The sequence below is a fragment of the Oncorhynchus mykiss genome, chromosome 25 (genome assembly GCF_057628025.1).
Source record: "Oncorhynchus mykiss isolate SJ-2025 chromosome 25, ASM5762802v1, whole genome shotgun sequence".
Classification (NCBI taxonomy): Eukaryota; Metazoa; Chordata; class Actinopteri; order Salmoniformes; family Salmonidae; genus Oncorhynchus; species Oncorhynchus mykiss.
In genome coordinates, this window is record NC_143046.1 from 45,938,145 (window position 1) to 45,960,695 (window position 22,551).

At 39.3% G+C, this 22,551-nt stretch overlaps 1 non-coding gene and 1 pseudogene across 1 annotated transcript; both read left to right on the plus strand.

Annotated features, from left to right (window-relative positions):
- The first annotated feature begins 3,681 nt into the window (after positions 1-3,681).
- The window catches only part of LOC110504167 (cytoplasmic dynein 1 heavy chain 1-like), a 39,696-nt pseudogene continuing 20,826 nt past the window's right edge, over positions 3,682-22,551 (plus strand).
- LOC118944383 (small nucleolar RNA SNORD50) lies at positions 16,896-16,968 on the plus strand. Its single transcript, XR_005039609.1, has one exon. It is a non-coding gene; the product is annotated as a small nucleolar RNA SNORD50 (small nucleolar RNA).

The window sequence follows — 22,551 nt, forward strand, 5'->3', positions numbered from 1 at the left end:
TCTCCAGAGGGGGAAAAGGTGTTGTCGTGCCCTCTTCACTACTGTCTTGGTGTGTTTGGACTATGATAGTTTGTTGGTGATGTGGACACCAAGGAACTTGAAACTCTTGACCTGCTCCAATACAGCCCTGTCTGTGAATGGTTGCATGTTCAGCCTTAGTCCACAATCATCTCCTTGGTCTTGCTCACGTTGAGGGAGAGGTTGTTGTCCTGGCCACGCAGTCATGGTTGAACAGGGAGCACAGGAGGGACTAAGCATGCACCCATGCGGGTCCCCCGTGTTGAGTATCAGCGTGGCAGATTAGTTGTTGCCTACCCTTAACTGTATACAGTTGAAGTCGGAAGTTTACATACATTTAGGTTGGATTCATTAAAAGTCATTTTTCAAGCACTCCACACATTTATTGTTAACACACTATAGTTTTGGCAAGTCGGTTTGGACCTCTACTTTGTGGCAAGTAATTTTCCCAACAATTGTTTACGGACCGATTATTTAACTATTTCACCGATAATTCACTGTATCCCAATTCCAGTGGGTCAGAAGTTTACGTACACTAAGTTGACTGTGCCTTTAATTTAACAACTTGGAAAATTCCAGAAAATTATGTCATGGTTAAAAGCTTCTGATAGGCTAATTGACATGGATAATTGACATAATTTCAATCAAGTGTACATGTGGATGTATTTCAAGGCCTACCTTCAAACTCAGTGCATATTTGCTTGACAACATGGGAAAAAAGAAAAGAGCCAAGACCTCAGAAAACAAATTGTAGACTTACACAAGTCTGGTTCATCCTTGGGAGCAATTTCCAAACGCCTGAAGGTACCACGTTCATCTGTACAAAAATAATACGCGAGTATAAACACCATGGGACCACGCAGCCGTCATACCGCTCACTAAGGAGTTATGTGGTCATTTGTGATAATGTGAGTTTCCATCGATCAAACATCATAAGGCAATGGTTTGTGACCCACCCGAGGATGCTCATAGAATTCCTCCCACCTTATTCACCATTCCTTAACCCAATTGAGGAGTTATTTTCAGCATGGAGGTGGAAGGTGTACGATCATCAGCCACGCACACAGATGACCCTGCTGGCTGCAATGGATGCAGCATGTGAGAACATCACAGTAGACGCCTGCAGAGGATGGATAAGGCATTCCAAAAGATTCTTTCCACGTTGCATTGGAAGGGAAAATATCCGGTGTGATGTGGATGAGAATATGTGGGCCGACAGACAGGAACGTCTGAATGTGTAGAGACAGCACAACAGTGCTGCGGGCAAAGTTGTGCCTTAGGGGTGGTCTCCTGTGTTTCTTTCTAATTTTGTTTTTTTTCCTTTGTGCCCCTTGGGTTGTCCAGTCTCTTTCAATCAATAACCCACATACAGTAATATGTAAATAGTACTGTTGAAATTGATATATGCCATAGAAGTGCAGCCTTGTGCATTTTCAATACAGTAACTGTCATCCAAACTGCAGCCTAAGTTTACATCAGGTAATACTGTCAAAGTACACAGTTACATTGACAACATGCCTAAACATTTTGAAGACCTTGTTCGTGAACAATGACTCAATAACTTATCATTCTGATGACACTGACATGATCATTGGCATGAATATTCACTTTTGAGCGATGTACTAAGGATTTTTAGTGACTGACTAGCTTTAGAAACATATCTATTGTATATTGCAGTTTGTAGAAATTGTTCTGAGAAATGCACTTATTATTTTGCACGTTAGGGATGATGTGAAAAATGCACCAAAGCGACTGAGAAAAACTGTAACAAAAAGTAGCCCATACAGTGGTATCGTCTTGTGCACTACACACGTCTCTGTGGATTGTCTTTGGTCCACAGAGGTTTGATTCATTGACATCGTTCATGTGACTTTTAAGTCCCTCCACAGTCTCCACCTGATTGACCATTACTGCACTGTTGTAATCCTCACCTTGTCGGCTCAATAGGAGAGACAGACAGACAGACAGACAGACAGACAGACAGACAGACAGACAGACAGACAGACAGACAGACATTTCATTTAGTAGGTGCCATAAACCTGTCTAAAATAGTTTAATTGAAAGATAATGCATGTGCCAAACATACTTGGGGCGGCAGGCCACCCAGAAACAGTGTTGCATCTTTTTTGGCATTGTATTCATGTAAGAAAACTGTAGCAAGACATCAGTAGATTTATAATTGAACACATTTATGAAGATATTGCACTATTGTGGAGAGATGTACTGCTTGGGAATCTTTACCTACGATAGAAATAAGCTGAAACATTTTTGGGGCCAAATTTCACATTCACAAATTTAAATGTAGAACAATTTTTTTTCTTGCAGTTCAATTTCTTTTTGTAAGGTATTTTAAGACAATTAAGTACTCTACTAACAAAAATCTGTTACACTTATAAATTCTATGTATGTCCCTCAAGGTCCTTGTGTAATGTGATATTGTACCACCTAGCCCAATTGTCCATTGTATATTATTCATATATACTTGTGTTCCCATCTATACTTCCTGTATTGATTTGTTGTTAAACCTCACTAGGGTATGTGGGACGGTAGCGTCCCACCTGGCCAACATTCAGTGAAATTGCAGAGCTCCAAATTCAAAAACAGAAATACTCATTATAAAAATTAATGAAGCATACAAGTGTTATACATGGGTTTAAAGATAAACTTCTTATTAATCCAACCACGGTGTCAGATTTCAAAAAGGCTTTATGTGAAAGCATACCATGCGATTATCTGAGAATAGCGCCCAGCAGTCAAATCATTACAAACAGAAACCAGCCAAGTAGAAGAGTTACACAAGTCAGAAATAGAGATAAAATTAATCACTTACCTTTGATGATCTTCATATGGTTGCATTCAGAAGATATTAATTTACTCAATACATGTTCGTTATGTTCGATAAAGTCTCTCTTTATATCCAAAAACCTCCGTTTTGTTAGTGTGTTTTCTTCAGTAATCCACAGGCTCAAACGCAATCACAACAGGCAGACGAAAAATCCAAATTGTATCTGTAAGGTTAGTAGAAACATGTCAAATTATCTTTAAAATCAATCCTAAGGTTGTTTTTAGCCTAAATAATCGATAATATTTCAACCGGACAATAACATCGTCAATTATAAAAGGTAAACAAGAAAGGCGCGCTCTCGGGATTGCGCATGAAAAAGCTCTGTGACACTGTAGGGTCCAGTCATTCAGAGTGCTCTTACTCCCTCATTTTTCAGAATACAAGCCTGAAACAATTTCTAAAGACTGTTGACATCTAGTGGAAGGCATAGGAAGTGCAATTTGAGCCCTAAGTGGATGGATACTGTAATGGCATTGAATAGAAAACTTTTTTTTATCCTACTTCCTGGATGGACTTTTCTCAGGTTTTCGCCTGCCAAGTCATTTTGAACAGTTTTGAAAACTTTACAGTGTTTTCTATCAATTATCTATCAATTATTTCTACCAATTATATGCATATCCTAGCTTCTGGGCCTGAGTAGCAGGTAGTTTACGTTGGGCACGCTTTTCATACGGAGGTGAAAATAGTGCCCCCTACCCTAGAGAAGTTAATAAAAATAAAAAATTAAAATTAACTATAAAAAATAAAAAACTTGACGTCTAGTTGACGTCTAGTTCACTGTTGAGTCTACGGCTGATCGTTGTTTGTCATTTCGGAAAATGTTCGACAGCAGCATGGGCGACGATAGCTTCGGCACAATGGAGGTGTCACCTGCCGTCCAAACAATTGCTGATGCCGCGGTGCTGCAGGAACACATTCGTAAACTTGTCCCCCTGCTCCTGGAAGATGGCGGCGAGGCTCCGACCTCCTTGAAAACCGTTCTAGAAGAGAAGAGCAGATGAGGAAGTTTCTCTCAGACCCCCAAATTCACACCATTCCCGTCGAGAGAAGCACTCTCAAAGGTCAGTATGATTCAAGTAACGTTAGCTAGCTAACTAGATGGCAATAAATATCTTATTTGCTAGCTAGCTAACCTGCCTGTCAAATAAAATGCTGACGGTTTTACCAAAAGACTACAGCAGGGTTCACCCAACTGGCCAGGGGGTGGTTTTATTTATGAGCATTCCTTTGATATAAAGTTTTTGACAAACGTGTAACTTGTTGAAGTAATAACATGTTAAACTACTTAAGACATTGGTTCGAATTAGAGGTCCACTGATTAATTGGCATGGCCGGTTTTCATAACAATCAGTAATCTGCATTTTTGGGCTCCGATTATGGCCGATTATATTGCATTCCATGAGGAAACTGCGTGGCAGGCTGACCACCTGTTACGCGAGTGCAGCAAGAAGCCAAGGTAAGTTGCTAACTAGCATTAAACTTATAAAAAAAACATCAATCTTCACATAATCCCTAGTTAACTACACATGGTTGATGATATTACTAGGTTAACTAGCTTGTCCTGCGTTGCATATACTCAATGCGGTGCCTGTTAATTTATCATCAAATCACAGCCTACTTCGCCAAACTGGGGATGATTTAACAAAAGTGCATTCATGAAAAAAGCTCAATCATTGCACGAATGTACCTAACCATAAACATCAATGCCGTTCTTAAAATCAATACAGAGAAGTACATAATTTTTAAACCTGCATATTTAGTTAAAGAAAATTAATGTTAGCAGGCAATATTAACTAGGAAAATCGTGTCACTTCTCTTGCATTCATTGCACGCAGAGTCAGGGTATATGCAACAGTTTGGGCCGCCTGGCTCGTTGCGAACTAATTTGCCAGAATTTTATGTAATTATGATATAATATTGAAGGTTGTGCAATGTAACATAAATATTTAAACTTAGGGTTGCCACCCGTTCAATAAAATACGGAACAGTTACGTATTTCACTGAAAGAAAAAACGTTTTGTTTTCAAAATTATAGTTTTCGGAATTGACCATATTAATGACCAAAGGCTCGTATTTCTGTGTTTATTATACTATAATTAAGTCTATGATTTGATACTTCATAGAGCAGTCTGACTGAGTGGGGTAGGCGGCAGCAGGCTCGTAAGCATTCTTTCAAACTTTACTGTGTTTGCCAGCTGTCACGTTCTGACCTTAGTTCTTTTGTTATGTCTTTGTTTTAGGTTGGTCAGGGCGTGAGTTGGGGTGGGTAGTCTATGTTCTTATTTCTATGTTGTGTTTTTGTGTTTGGCCTGGTATGGTTCTCAATCAGAGGCAGGTGTCGTTTGTCTCTGATTGAGAATCATACTTAGGTAGCCTTTTCCCACCTGTGTTTCGTGGGGGATTATTTCCTGTTTAGTGTTTTTTTCCATTTAACCTTAACAACCTCGGTTGTTGTTATGTTCCTTCACTTTATTGTTTTTGTTCAGTGTTCAGTTCTTTTTATTAAAAATATGAACACATACCACGCAGCGCATTGGTCCTCCGATCCTTCTTACTACTCCTCGTCAGAGGAGGACGAAGACAACCGTTACACCAGCAGCTCTTAGTAATGCTTGATTCACAATCTGTTTATGACTTCAAGCCTATCAACTCCTAAGATTAGGCTGGCAATACTAAAGTGAATTTGAAAAAATCCAATAGTCAAAGGTGAAATACAAATGGAGAGAAATAGTCGATGCGTCATAATGCCTATAATAACTACAACCTAAAACTTCTTAACTGGGAATATTGAAGAACTGGGAATATTGAACCACCAGCTTTCATATGATCTCATGTTCTGAGCAAGGAACTTAAACGTTAGCTTTTTACATGGCACATATTGCACTTTTACTTTCTTCTCCAACAGTTTCATTATTTATTTGAGACTAAAAATATTTTATTTATGTACTATATTATGTTCAAATAAGTGTTCATTGTTCAGTCAGTATTTTAATTATGCCTTCCCTCGTCACTTGCATCAGCATTATTGGACTCACCTGGACTCACTTATCTCCTGTTTATTTCCTCCCCTATATTTGTCAGTTCCCTAGCTCTGTTCCCTGCTGCTTCATTGTAATTGTCTTTTGTCTTAGTTTCTGTTTTTGATATTGTTCCTGTCTCGTGCTATGTCCGTTAATTATTAAATGTTTACTCCCCGTACCTGCTTCGTCCATCCAGTGTCATTCCCCGTGACACCATATGTACCTAGAGATAGATGTAGTAGTAGTAGCTGCCCTCCAGTACACCTACACCACCCGATGTCACAGGAAGGTCATAAAGGTCAACAAGGACAACAGTCACCCGAGCCACTGCCTGTTCACCCCGCTATCACCCAGAAAGGCGAGGTCAGTACAGGTGCATCAAAGCAGGGACAGAGAGACTGAAAAACAGCTTCTATCTCAAGGCCATCAGACTGTTAAACAGCCACCACTAACATGGAGTGGCTGCTTCCAACACACTGACTCAACTCCAGCCACTTTAATAATGGGAATTGATGGAAATTGATGTAAAATATATCACTAGCCACTTTAAACAGTGCTACTTAATATAATATTTACATACCCTACATTACTCATCTCATAGGTAAATGTATATACTGTACTCTATATCATCTACTGCATCTTTATGTAATACATGTATCACTAGCCACTTTAAACTATGTGTTGGGGAATAATCAGAATTAGTTGGGTAACATAGATAAGATGTTCTATTTTCATTATATGCTTGTGAGTTACTTCTCATCAGAATGTCTATTTTTGTATAATACTGTTGGCCGGTTGCAGTTCTCGGTCATGGAGTAAGTTACTTGGGCCGCAGAGAGGGGAGGGGTCAAGCTTGTCTTCATATGTAAACATATCTTTTAAATCAATTATCTCTTGGCTCCACAATGTCTGTGTGCCAGTCACTGTGTCTCTGTGATCTTGTCAAGGAGGGGTGTATTTGATATATGCCTGATGATATGAGGATTTTTTTATGGTCCTGAGAGCGAGATGAGAACATAGTTTAGGAGACAAAGCTGAACGATAATTTATAGCCAATGCTGTCTGGCTATGTGTGTCTTTGCTATAAGGATCTCAGTTGCAATGTGTAAGGAAGAATTCATTTATAGACACTGAATTGATCTGAGAGTCACAGGGTTGTGATGGAGCTCATATAATTAAAGATGGACTTTATGATAACTCTGACTTGTGTGTGGTTTGCTCTCATGATTTGGTAAATACAGGAAATTTCCACGACATATGCCACTTTGTTTACATACCCTACATTACTCATCTCATATGTATATACTGTACTCGATACCATCTACTGCATCTGCCTATCCAATTCTCTACCATCACTCATTCATATATCTTAATGTGCATATTCTTTATCCCTTTACACTTGTGTGTATAAGGTAGTAGTTTTGGAATTCTTAGGTTAGATTACTCGTTGGTTATTACTGCATTGTCGGAAATAGAAGCACAAGCATTTCGCTACACTCGCATTAACATCTGCATGTGACAAATAAATTTGATTTGATTTGAATCAAGCGGAAAACTGACTGAACAACTCCAACTCCCCAACTTATGCTCTCCAAATGGACGTTAGATGTAAGGGCCTAGATGCCCATACATTGACATTTGTTCGCTATACTCTACATATCTGGATGCTTTGCACAAGGACATATTGTTGTGGCTCACAATTCCTGAGCATGAAATGGCACAGGATGTTCATTATGCTGCGTGGCTATATTGACATGTCACCATTAAATCCCATGAAATCTATGGTGGGATGGCAGGCAGACTTCTGTGTCTCCCTCTGCCATATGGACATATTTTATGATACACAGAGAGCAACTGGCAGCAATATAGCTGAGCACAGGACTCTGAGATGTACCGTTAACTTCGATTGTAAACTACATCAAACCACATCCACTGCGCGCATGTCTGTTCGCAAAACTGTGGAGATATGGTATCCGAGCATGACAATGTTCTATTTCACACCAAGGCTTGGTGATTATCGAGAGGGCGTGTTAGAAAGATTCTTTGCATTGAGAGAGGAACTGTCATTTTACAATTCATGTAAAAAAAAAACAACAGACAGACTTGGTTGACTTTCTTTGTAATGAAAAGAAGACGTCTCCTCGCCTAAAACAGACATATTTGGCTAACTGAATGCAAGCATGCAGGGGAAATACAAAAACGTTCTACAGATGAGTGACCGAATCAGTGGATTCATAGGAAAAAAAATCTTATTGGAGAGTCTTTCAAAAGCTAACCATGCCTCCTTCCCTCCGCTGTGCCATGTTCCTGAATGCTTACGTGACTGACCATTGGTTGTTGTTGTCATGTTCTATCTTTCCTGTCTGTTCCCTCCTGGTCTTGTGTTCTTCTTTCCTCTTAAATATTGCTTCCTATGCGCAAAGGTTGCTGAGGTCTGGGGAGGAGGAGGTTCGCTGGGGCAGGTGGAGGTGTGAACACATAACCCCTCACCAATTTGGGACGCAGAGGCTGTGTCAATTTGGGACGCAGAGGCTGTGTCAATTTGGGACGCAGAGGCTGTGTCAATTTGGGACGCAGAGGCTGTGTCAATTTGGGACGCAGAGGCTGTGTCAATTTGGGACGCAGAGGCTGTGTCGTTGTTCCGGGGCCCTTGTTGGTCCCCGGTTTTATGGGGGGGAATGTGACGACCCTCCCACTCTGTCTGCCGTATTCTGTCTTTGTTCTTGTTTCCTTATTAGGATGCCGGTGGGCGGAGTTGAGAGGGTCGTCAGCTTCATGGGAAACACCTGGGCCCGGTGTCGCCCAGGATAAATTAGACCTCTTCCACATTCATGGAGGAGACTCTCTCCATGCAGACACCTTTGTAGATTGTGTTGTGGTTCTTGGTGGCCTTTTGTTTGTTTGCTTTGGCACCTTTCAACACCCTGCATTATCACATTCATGCATGCAAAACAATCACTTACACTACTGATTACTGATTACACACACCATTGTATATTTTTCTTAGTTGCTTTAGTTAATAAATATATATTTTGTTATGCCTTATCTACACGTTGTCTCCCTTTGTTATGGGCTTTGAGCCGGTTCGTGACACATGTTTGTAAAATAAAACAGGATCAGTAAGTGTCCCAAACTCCAATGCACGGAAGAGCACTTTGGGACTAATTTCCAAATCCGTTTGAATTGAATTTTCAGTTGAATTTTCGGAAAGTGAAATCTATCAGGTGGTCGAGCTGTCACGTGACCGAATGCATTCACGGGTCATTATGTAGGAGTATTTGTTCTTGACTCAAAGGGAATAAATACCCTGCAGTCTACATCTGAGCATTAATGCTGCATTAAAAACCAATGGGAACGTGGAAATCTCAGACTTAAGTACGTACAAGACAACTGGAATCTTTGAGGGGGGGGGGGGGGGGGACAAGCTCCTACTGTCATCCAACCTCGTAATATTTTTCACATGATTGGGGTCGTGAGAATTGTCATATCAAAATGGGGTCGTGGGACAAAAAAAGTTTGAGGACTCTTGGGCTAGGGCAACAGGCCTGGCTACCCCTGCATACTCTGCTCTGAGAATATTGTGGAGGAGCAGACTGGCCGAGGAACGGTGAGGAGAAAATACGCAAGGAAATCAAAAGATAACTAATCAAACACGGCAGAAAGATTACACAATATGACGCCCCGTCACCTCAATTCAGTAACTTACAGTAAACACTTCAGCGAGCAGGCCTTTCTAATCGACCTGGCCCAGGTATCCTGGAAGGATATTTACCTCATCCTGTCAGTAGAGGATGCCTGGTTGCTCTTTAACATAAGTCTACCATTATTAAAACGTATTCTTGCTAACTTTATAACCTCATTCAAATATAAACTATAATACTATTATATCAATTTCACATCCTTGTTGTGTTAAATTTATTACACTGCATACAACAACATCTGACTACCTAAGGGAAAATAAAACTTTTCTAGATTACTAAACATTACTTAAGCCAAAATAGTTGGAGTTTCAAAATAACCTTATGACAGTTTTTTATAAACCCATGTTTAACCCATAATTCTCCATGAGAGTATTGTATAAAAAATACTCAATAATAATAATTGGTCAAAAGATAAAACAAAGTTTCAAATAACATAATCAGATGATAATCACTACTCTGAAACACAAAATTATTGTACCCCTATGGCCATAGGAAGACAGACTTAAGGAAGTCTACCCTTAGTCAAAGGTTATGCCCTATCTTTCTTCTCATTGGTTCAAATTACAAATATGTCAAAGAACTATAAACTCCATAATTATCAATTACACAAATGACCTTAAAATCAGTATTACAAATTACCTTAAATTCATTATCCAAATAGCCCTCCCATGAGGCTGATCAGACCACAAAGGAAAGCCATCATAGAGGTCAAAAGTCACACCACCCCTTCAAAGAAATGTTTCTTACTATATTAGACAAATTAAAGAAAACCCGTCAGACATTTTCTACATTTTGTACCCCAGGTTCCCAGAACATTCCCTTATCAAAATAATTCACGTGTCTAATTAAAACTCAGAAAATAAAAATTCCATGTGTGTGTACCCCTTTAAGATGTCCTCCATGAGAGATGACTGTATAGTTCCCTTTAAGGAAAAGCACCTTTAGTCAATCTGCTTTTGTTCCACATAATGGAAACAGATTTATAATGTTAGAATACATTAACTTCCTGCTCAAATTCACTGTTGTTACTTAAACATTAAAACAAAAAACAATAATCAGAAACTATCACAAATCGTAAAAGTTAACTATTCAGACCTGAATCCCTTACAGCCAAAAATAAACTAACTCACCTACTCTTCCCAGTAGGCGAAAACATAACCCCTACTCAAACAACTTAACATAACCCCTACTCAAACAACTTACCTCTATCGTAAAACCAAACTTTACAACTTTCCCTTCTCTTCCGGCTTCACACTAATGAAATGTCCAAGATTTAAAAGTAACATGTATAACCTACATCAGTCAATCCATAAGAATAAAAAACACATTTCGGTGGGCACAACTCTATCACAATTACCTCTCTACATTAGATTTAGGTAACTGTCTCTTCTGTGATTCAGTCATTCCAGCAGACCATTTAGGCAACAGACAACATATTACATGGGTATCGCCTTGCTAGTATTTTGAATGAATTAGTCTTTCAATTTAACCTAAACAAGTTATTAAAACGTTCAGTTTATATCTTAAACAAACACTAACGATCATATCTCTCCAGGCAAAACATACCAATAGTTGAATTACAATCAGAAACCCAGATTTTAGTCTATTGGTGCATAGGCTGGAAAATGAACCCAGTTCTCCTGCGTAGTAGGTGAGAATTATACCCCTGGACCACCAAAGCTATTGAAATGTCAAAGACTCTTCGCAAATAACCGTATTTATAATTGTCTGTAGTCGTAAAATCAGGCACATACTACCGAGACAATTCCCAGAAAATAGCCCTAATTTAAAGTTCCAAGCATTTCTCCGGCGATGATTCTCTCTTTCTCTCTGCATGTCCCCTTATCTTCTCTTTTCCTTTCCTCTTTTGTCACTCTATCTCCTACTCAGAATTTAGAAATAATTACTATTGTGACTTTTGATAAGTTATTAAGTCTCACACGCACATCATTTTTTTCACCACTGATATCCTTCTTGAAACTTTCTCTCACCCTTTCTCTACACTTGCCTTCTTACCTTCTTTTCTGGGCTTCAGACAGCCAGGTTAGATAACCCTCGACCTGTCGTTTCCCTTGACTATCTACACATCTTATGTATCTACTTTATCATTAATTCTCATTTTTCTACATCTAGACGTTTCTCAAATTCATACTTCTTTCTCCATTTTGGGCATTAGATTTACCTCTCATCCCCGGTTAATTCCGGGACCTCCTTTGAGGATTTACCTCCCATTATTAGTTAAAACCTTGTAGTTATTATGACTAGAAATTTGGATGTATGATTAGTTTACCTCGTTTCGTTTAATTCAAATCTCTCACCTCTCCTCCTTTTTGGACTTTATTTCAGTATTGTCTTTTGAATCGGATCTATGGTTAATTCACTCTTGTTAATTGACCATTTGAGTTATTTTGTTCGCATACAATTTTATTCGCATAGTCCTATCTCACAAAACCTATTTTATATCCTCTCCTCAATTTAGGACTTTATTTAGGCATGTCTTTTGAATCGGATCTATGGTTAATTTACCACATGTTAATTCATAATTTAAGTTATCCTATTTGCACCAAATCACCGTCCTATCTCACAGCACCTACTTTATATCCCTTCTTAATAACCTCTCGGCCTTTTCTCACAGACCTCAATTATTAAGCTATTTTTATTTATGGTAGTTCACATGTACCTCAGGTCTTCGCGGACCTGATTGATTTCGTTAATACACAAAGTATTAAACCATCACGGTGAATCTGTTTAGAATAACTAAGTTCCTATCCTTGATTAATTCTAGGTGTTTAGAATATCAAGTCCAAGATGTCTTAAAATATTCCCCCAAATTTGTGAATAAAGATTTACTGACCTTTGTCTTGTAGGCTGGGAAAAGCAATGTTTTTTGGATTCCGTCACTGTCTCTGTCGACCTTAGATATATACCGGCCTGTTATGGAATTAACGGGTCAACGACCTGCCCGTGCACGGTTTTTGGCGTGTTACCTTTGGACGACAGGGACAGGTATTGGAATCCGGCTCAAAGGACCAAATTGTTATGAGAATTCCGTTATCAATGTTCATAAACTACAATTAATCTACTCAGTCTGCAACCCAGAGTTTGTAAGGTTCTGGTTTAAATGAAATGGACAGATTTCCCAGCTTATAATTGTCAACAAAAAAAATATTCACGAAAGCACTCCGAAGTCCATTATACAAAGACATCCATTTTATACCTCGCTCCTTACTTACGCACATACTTTCACACAAACAGTAGGTATCCTACGCACAATCATACACACAAACAGTAGGTGAGTTGCATCCTTCTCCATAGTTCTCACCACTGTGTATCACTACCCAGCTGACGGTTCCGTTCCCCGAGATTAGGGAAACCTTGAGAAGTACTCCCTGTCCTATCATAAGTTTCTCAGAGTTCTAGCCAGGTCGAGTCAAACACAGTTTAATTGTTCTCAGTATTTTCTTAGGCACACACATTTCTCTCCCTTACAGGTCTCTTCTGAGCCTAGTTGGACTTAAGTTTAACACTTTAATTATTCCTTATACATGCTACATAAACTATAATCTCTAATAGTTAGGTTTCAGGGTAGAAGTATTTAATCATTATCTTTAAACAAAAAAATATTTTATCAAAATACACTACCGTTCAAAAGTTTGGGGTCACTTAGAAATGTCCTTGTTTTTGAAAGAAACGCACTTTTTCTCCATTTAAAATAATATCTTATTGAACATAATGTTGTAAATATCTACATAGGCATATGGCCAGAAACAAAGAACTTTCTTCTGAAACTCGTCAGTCTATTCTCGTAAAACGCTGTATACTACTCCCTTCACAGAACAGCGCAAACTGGCTCTAAACGTCAACAGTGAAAAGGAGACTCCGGGATACTGGTCTTCTAGGCAGAGTTGCAAAGAAAAAGCCATATCTCAGACTGGCTAATAAAAATAAAAGATTAAGATGGGCAAGAGAACACAGACACCGGACAGAGGAACTCTGTCTAGAAGGCCAGCATCCCGGAGTCGCCTCTTCACTGTTGACTTTGAGACGGGTGTTTTGCAGGTACTATTTAATGAAGCTGCCAGTTGAAGACTTGTGAGGCATCTGTTTCTCCAACTAGACACTCAAATGTAATTGTCCTCTTGCTCAGTTGTGCACCGGGGTCTCCCACTCTTTCTATTCTGGTTAGAACCAGTTTGCGCTGTTCTGTGAAGGGAGCGTTGAACACAGCGTTGTACGAGATCTTCAGTTTCTTGGCAATGTCTCGCATGGAATAGCCTTCATTTCTCAGAACAAGAATAGACCGATGAGTTTCAGAAGAAAGTTCTTTGTTTATGGCCATTTTGAACCTGTAATCGAACAAACAAATGCTGATGCTCCAGATACTCAACTAGTCTAAAGAAGGCCAGTTTTATTGCCTCTTTAATCAGAACAACAGTTTTCAGCTTTGCTAACATAATTGCAAAAGGGTTTTCTAATGATCAATTAGCCTTTTAAAATTATAAACTTGGATTAGTTAATAACACAACGTGCCATTAGAACACAGGAGTGATGGTTGCTGATAATGGTCCTCTGTACGCCTATGTACAGTCGTGGCCAAAAGTTTTGAAAATGACACAAATATTAATTTTCACAAAGTCTGCTGCCTCAGTTTGTATGATGGCATTTTGAATATACTCCAGAATGTTATGAAGAGTGATCAGATGAATTGCAATTAATTGCAAAGTCCCTCTTTCAACTGCATTTCAGCCCTGCCACAAAAGGTCCAGCTGACATGTCAGTGATTCTCTCATTAACACAGGTGTGAGTGTTGACGTGGACAAGGCTGGAGAACACTCTGTCATGCTGATTGAGTTCGAATAACAGACTGGAAGCTGCAAAGGGAGGGTGGTGCTTGGAATCATTGTTCTTCCTCTGTCAGCCATGGTTACCTGTAAGGAAACACGTGTCGTCATCTTTGCTTTGCACAAAAAGGGCTTCACAGGCAAGGATATTGCTACCAGTAAGATTGCACCTAAATCAACCATTTATCGGAAATTCAAATAGAGCGGTTAAATTGTTGGGAAGAAGGCTTCAGGGGGCCTAAGAAAGTCCAGCAAGCACCAGGACCGTTTCCTAAAGTTGATTCAGCTGCGGGATCAAGGCACCACCAGTACAGAGCTTGCTCAGGAATGGCAGCAGGCAGGTGTGAGTGCATCTGCATGCACAGTGAGGTGAAGACTTTTGGAGGATGGCCTGGTGTCAAGAAGGGCAGCAAAGAAGCCACTTCTCTCCAGGGGAAACATCAGGGACAGACTGATATTCTGCAAAAGGTACAGGGATTGGACTGCTGAGGACTGGGGTAAAGTCATTTTCTCTGAATCCCCTTTCCAATTGTTTGGGACATCTGGAAAAAGCTTGTACGAAGAAGACAAGTTGAGCGCTAATACCAGTCTTGTGTCATGCCAACAGTAAAGCATCCTGAGACCATTCATGTGTGGGGTTGCTTCTTAGCTTCTTAGGATTTTTTTTGCCTAAGAACACAGCCTTGAATAAAGAATAGTTCCAACACATCCTCCGAGAGCAACTTCTCCCAACCATCCAGGAACAGTTTGGTGACAAACAATACCTTTTCCAGCATGATGGAGCACCTTGACATAAGGTAAAAGTGATAACTAAGTGGCCCAGGGGACAAATCATTGATATTTTGGGTCCATGGGCAGGAAACTCCCCAGACCTAATCCCATTGAGAACTTGTGGTCAAACCTCAAGAGGCGGGTGGACAAACAAAAGCCCACAAATTCTGACAAACTCCAAGCATTGATTATGCAAGAATGGGCTGCCATCAGTGTGGCCCAGAAGTTAATTGACAGCATGCCAGGGCGGATTTCAGAGGTCTTGAAAAATACCAAATATGGGCAAATATTGACTCTTTGCATCAACTTCATGTAATTGTCAATAAAAGCCTTTGACACTTATGAAATGCTTGTAATTATACTTCAGTATTCCTTAGTAACATCTGACAACAATATATAAAGACACTGAAGCAGCAAACTTGGTGGATATTAATATTTGTGTCAATCTCTAAAAAATTGGCCACAACTGTAGATACTCCATTAAAAAGCAGCCATTTCCAGCTACCCCAAACTTTTCAATGTGTGTGTATTTGGTCCTTTATGTAACTAGGCAAGTTAGTTCAGACCAAATTCTTATTTACAATGCTTGCCAAACCAATTGTGTGCTGTCCTATTGGACTCCCAATCACCGCCAGATGTGAACCAGGGACTGTAGTGATGCCTCTTGCACTGAGATGCAGTGCCTTAGACCGCTGTGGCACTCAGGAGCCCCTATAAACTAGTGACTGATTTTGAACATTCAAGCTCATTCTGTTGTAGATTAAAGATATTGAAAACTTAAATTACAAATGTCTACAGGAGGTATAACTTAGCATTCTGGTTTGTTTACCTTGAGCTTGTTTACCTCACTGTGGCTGACTTATCTAGACTATCTAAATGGGTTTTCTCTCGCTCATTCATCTCAGGTGCCAGTGAACCTGCTACGTGCTGTACGTATCTTTGTATTTGAGCCTCCTCCCAGTGTCAGGCCAATATTCTGAGGACCTTCAACAGCATCCCCGTGTCTCACATGTGCAAGGTGACACAACCATATGAATACTGATTCTCTCTGGCTTTCTCTCACTGTGCCTTCCTCTGCCTCTCTCTCATTCTCTCCTTCTAGCTTTCTGATCTCTCCTGTCACTCTACCTCCGTGTTGGTCTCTCACTTACACACACTCCTTCCTCTAAACTTGACTGAATGTTTTCTTTTGACCCTTTTGAATTACTAAACCAACCTTTTCCTCACCACCTCTTCAGGCTCCCAATGAGCGTGCCCGCCTCTACTTCCTACTGGCCTGGTTCCACGCCGTCATCCAGGAGCGGCTGCGTTACGAACCGCTGGACTGGTCCAAGAAGTACGAGTTCGTAGAGTCGGACCTGCGCTCGGCCTGCAACACCGTGGACACCTGCTGGATGACACCGCTAAGGTCAGTCACACACGCAAAATAGACACACATAAAATACGCCCACACTGTTGTCTCTTACGTACATAAAAAAAAAAAAAAAACAGAAATCTTTTATTTAACTAGGCAAGTCGGTTAAGTATACATTAATATTTACAATGGCGGCTTAGGCCAGCCAAACCCTACCCTAGCTCGGACGACATTGGGCCGAACGGAAATGGAACCAGGGTCTGTAGTGATAGCCCTAGCACTGCAATGCACTGCCTTAGAGAGTTGCCCTACTCAGGAGACTTTCTGTTTGCAGCAATTCTCTGTATTAGATGATGAATCCATCACGAACATGATTCTATGTGATTGGAAACTCCTATACGGATCTGACTTTTGATGATGCAATTCACACACAATTTATACATTCTTGCAAATGGGAATGAAGTTGTTGGTCACAAAATAAAAACAAAAAATGTGTACCTAGAGTGCAGTGACCATAGAATTAGAACATATATGCAGTGCTGTCCAAAATGAAATGATACAATGACTGGGGTAAAAGTGCAGACTGTCAAGCTTTCATTTGAGGGTATTTTTATCCATATCGGGTGAACCATTTAGAAATTACAGCATTGTTTTGTTCATAGTCCCCCCATTTTAGGGAACCCAAAAGTATTTGCCCAAATTAATTTGTGTTCAGGGTTCGATCCAGGACTTTCTAACAAGGGAGTGCCTTTGGACTCAAGTTTTTTTTTGAACACCTGTAACTGCCATTTCCTGCAATCTAGGGAAAATAATAATACTCTATTAGGCTGTGGTACCTGGCCTTAAATGGTAACAACAACAACAACAAAAATGACTCCACAAACTTGTTGGATGCATTTGCAGTTTGTTTTGGTTGTGTTTCAGATTATTTTGTGCCCAATAGAAATGAATGGTAAATTATGTATTGTCATTTGAGTACATTTTATTGTAAATAATAGAATGTTTCTAAACATTAATGTGGATGCTACCATGATTACAGATAATCCTAAATTAATCGTGAATACTTATAAGTGAGAAAGTTGTGTGTCTAGCATACCCCCCTCAGAAATGCTAAACTCCCCTGTTATTGCTAATGGTGAGAGGTGTCGTGGCAGAATCAGAATTCTTTAGGTAAGATTTATAAATAAGATGTTTTATTCATTTTCATAAGCATGCTCATGTGGAAAAAGTTACTTGGGCCCAGAGAGGGTAGAGGTCTGGTTAGTCTTATCTGTGAATGTGTCTGTAAACTATTCCTAAACCATGTGAGGGGACGGTGTGATTAATGGGGAACCAGTTAGGTGGCTCCACAATGTCTGTGTGCCAGTCACGTCTCTCTGTGATCTTGTCCAGGATCACATTTGATATATGCCATTGGATGAGGTAATGTCACAGGGCTATGGTGAAGCACATATAATTAAAGATGGACTTCATGATAACTCTGACTTGTGTGTGGTTTGCTCTCTCATGATTTGGTAATACAGGAAATTTCCACGACATTTGGCGACGAGGAAGGGATGTGAATCTTCACTCGGTGACCATTCCTGACAATCTAGGTAAATAAATCCTGCACGAGGGATCCCTCAAACTTGGGATCTTAGGGAAACCACACTTCAGGAACGAAGCAGATGGACCAACCTTTGATCTGAGAGGAAGCGAGCCGAGTGGATACCACATTTCGAACATAATTTTATTTTTTAAACGGAGGTGAGCGAACCACACACATTTGAAGTCGAGTTTTTTAAAATATGCCTCTGTTACATATACTCTGAGCGTGAATTCCTGTGTAAGGAGGGCACCTTGGCGGCGTAAGCAGGGCCGAGTCAGAGGAGAGTAATCTGAGAGTTTGTGGACTCAAATATACTCTGCCACTGTCCGGTTACGGGTGACTTAGAGCTGTCCTGACACTGAATTGATCACAGTGGGGATTGGTGCGGTCTGTGGGGGTGAGGGGCCAAGGGGACTGTGTGTTCTGTGTGAAACATGGTACTTGGTGAAGCCCTATTGGAAGAAGGACCACATTCTGTGTGTCTGTGATTATCTAAGTGACCCTCAGAAGTGGTGAATTCCAATTATTGTAAATGTGCTAGCCAGGTATGCCCTGGGTTACTCTGTGTGAGTATTTTGTTACGGGATCACTAGGTAATATTTGTCGCTCTGTGTGAGCGGGGTAGGTTGACTCTGTGTGTACCTTTCAAGTATGTTCTGATGTTCTCTGTGAACAACTGACCAATCCTGTGTGGGTGATCCTTAAAGTTCTGTGTGAGTACCTAAGTTTTCTTACGTTTTATATGGATTCTGTGAATATTTGAAATTATGATAAATTGTATGTGTGTATAATCAATTACTAGAGATTTGATAAAGTAATGCTGAGAATATAATTAGATACAATTTAAACCACCCATTCGTAGACGTGGGTAGGTTTTGAGTTGGTATCTATAATTAAAGAATTTGATAAAGATGAGGGTTTAAGCACTATTAAACTAGTCTACAAAATCTGGGAAATTGAGCTCTAGAAACTGATTAGAGTGTGTTCACTTTTGGTTATCTTACCCTAACGATGTAACTATAAAACGCATATTGGATTATCTCCGTCTGGGTACAACATTTGAAATAAAACTGCCCTTAAGGTCTGATAATGTTATATTTTTTCTTCCCAGTATGAGAGAAGTTGCGGGATTTATAGAATAAACAGTTTTCCATAAAGTTAGAGAGAATTTGAGGGAATCTCGATGTAATTTATAATGTCGTACAAAGCTTAAGGTTTTCCATCAAACTAATTATAATTGCGTGATGTAGTAAAGTAATTGAAATACGTTGCATAAGTAAACATAATCCACTTTTATTAAAAGGCGCAAGATCTGTTTCCTAGTCAATAAATGTCGATTTTATTCTTTGATTGCTAATCTAAACCAGGGCCATTATTTTCCTGGGAATTGCCTATAGTGACGTGTCTTGATTTTAATTGTAAAGTGGGTTTCTTTGCGGAGAATCTTAGTCATTTACATAGTGTTGGTGGTATAGCGGTGAGCATAGCTGCCTTCCAAGCTGGAGTCCCGAGTTTGGTTCCCAGCCAATGCGCTAACTAAAATCTGGGATTTTGATTGTAGTTAAACTATTTGTATGTTTTGCCTGGAAAGTTATGGTCGCTAGTGTTTGTATAAGATATAAACTGAACGTTTTAATAGCTTGTTTAGGTTAAATTGATAGACTAATTCATTCAACTTAAAATAATAACGAAGCGAATTTTGATGCAAGACGATGTCTGTTCACTAAATTATCTGCTGGAATAATGTATTAAGAATTGAGTCTAATTTAAATTACTGTATCAATAGAGGAGCCAGTTATTTAAATTAAAGAAATTCTAAACCATGGCGGCGAGATAATGGCAATAGAAAGTGATTTCCAAAATGTTTTTCATTCTTATAGATTGACTGACACATGTTATAATTTTGGCGCTGTGTGTGTTATTTTTTAAAGTCTTGGACATTTCATAAGTGTGAAGAGCAAAGAGAAGAGGAAGTTATAAAGTTTGGTTTTAATCTTACGATAAGAGTTAAGGAAAAATGTTGAAATGAGAGGGGTTATATATTTTTGCCCACTGGGAAAAAAGGAATAGGATAGAAAGAGAGTTAGTTGCTGTGTTGGCTACTAATTTTCTGGGTAAGTTGCTAGAGGCAGGTAGATTGTTGTGGAATAACGTAAAACTGCGTCATTACGTTGGATATACAATAACATTACTCAAATTGTTTTGACCGTTGTTCAGGTACACTCTTTTCTGTACTTCTGGCAGTACAATTTTGATTGAGAGATGTTGATTTAACTTAATTAAATATTGTATTCTGATGTGTTTGTGTAGGATTCTTTCTTCCAGGACGGAGGGGAGTTGAAGGAGCCATGGGAGAACACGTTTACATTTTTTTTTTAAATGCCTGGGATTAAATTACTGATTTCTAATGCTGAGAAATGTACTACATTTGCGACAGAGGAAAAAGTATTACATTTAGATAGTAATGAAATCAGGATAATTGTATCTAAGGGTAGCATGTTCAATTAAGCATACATATACTTTGATGTTGATTAAAATGTATGATTAATGATTTGAGGTACAGTGGAATTATCATTAGGTTTGGTTTATAGTTAACTTTTGAGTCTCTGAATCGATGTATTGTAATGAATACTAACAAAGTGTTTTGTGTCTTTCTGGGAAAATGGGGTGTTTCATTGTCTCTCTTTGAAATGTTTCCTGGGACTATAATCTTGGGGAGAGTGAGTGAGATTGAGGCCATAAATTACCAAATTGATAAGGGCCTGGAAGTTTTTGTTTTTACCTTAAGGTTTGCAAATACACACACACAAAACATTTGTTATGACTATTTGTTGGTATTTTTAAACGCACATGGAATTTTAATGAGTTTTTATTTTCTGAGTTGTAATTACACACGTTAATTATTTTGATAAAGGAATGTTCTGGGAACCTGGGATACAAGCAAGTAGGAAATTATTGTCTATTTTTATAATTTGTCTAATATAGTAAAAATCACTTCTTTGAAGGTTTTGTATGACCTGTGACCTCTGATGACCTTCCGTTGTGGCTTGATCACCCGCATTGGAAAGCCATTTGGATAATGTATTTATGGTCATTTGTAATACTGCTTTCAAGACAATTTGTGTAATTTGTAAATATGTTTGAGTTTATAGTTCTTAGCCATATTTGTAATTTGGACCACTGTGAAGAAGGAGAGGGCATTGCTTTTAACTAAGGGTATGCTGCTTTAAGTCTATTTTCCTATGACCACATGGGTTGAATAATTTTTCTTTGTGGAGTTTTTTCAGTTTAGTGATTTTAATTTGATTAGGTTAGAAGAAATGTTTTTAGTTTTTGTTTTTTCAGTACTAGTTTTGTTTTTTACATTACTCTCATAGAGAGATACAGTGGGACAAAAAAGTATTTAGTCAGCCACCAATTGTGCAAGTTCTCCCACTTAAAAAGATGAGAGAGGCCTGTAATTTTCATCATAGGTACACTTCAACTATGACAGACAAAATGAGAAAAAAAAAATGCAGAAAATCACATTGTAGGATTTTTATTGAATTTATTTGCAAATTATGGTGGAAAATAAGTATTTGGTCAATAACAAAAGTTTCTCAATACTTTGTTATATACCCTTTGACCTCTGTCATTGCCAACAGGCAATGACAGAGGTCAAATGTTTTCTGTGAGTCTTCACAAGGTTTTCACACACTGTTGCTGATATTTTGGCCCATTCCTCCATGCAGATCTCCTCTAGAGCAGTGATGTTTTGGGGCTTTTGCTGGGCAACACGGACTTTCAACTCCCTCCAAAGATTTTCTATGGGGTTGAGATCTGGAGACTGGCTAGGCCACTCCAGGACCTTGAAATGCTTCTTACGAAGCCACTCCTTCATTGCTCGGGCGGTGTGTTTGGGATCATTGTCATGCTGAAAGACCCAGCCACGTTTCATCTTCAATGCCCTTGCTGATGGTAAGGCTTTTACTTTGGTCCCAGCTCTCTGCAGGTCATTCACTAGGTCCCCCCGTGTGGTTCTGGGATTTTTGCTCACCGTTTTTGTGATCATTTTGACCCCACGGGGTGAGATCTTGCATGGAGCCCCAGATTGAGGGAGATTATCAGTGGTCTTGTATGTCTTCCATTTCCTAATAATTGCTCCCACAGTTGATTTCTTCAAACCAAGCTGTTTACCTATTGCAGATTCAGTCTTCCCAGCCTGGTGCAGGTCTACAATTTTGTTTCTGGTGTCCTTTGACAGCTCTTTGGTCTTGGCCATAGTGGAGTTTGGAGTGTGACTGTTTGAGGTTGTGGACAGGTGTCATTTATACTGATAACAAGTTCAAACAGGTGCCATTAATACAGGTGCAGGACAGAGGAGCCGCTTAAAGAAGAAGTAAGTTACAGGTCTGTGAGAGCCAGAAATCTTGC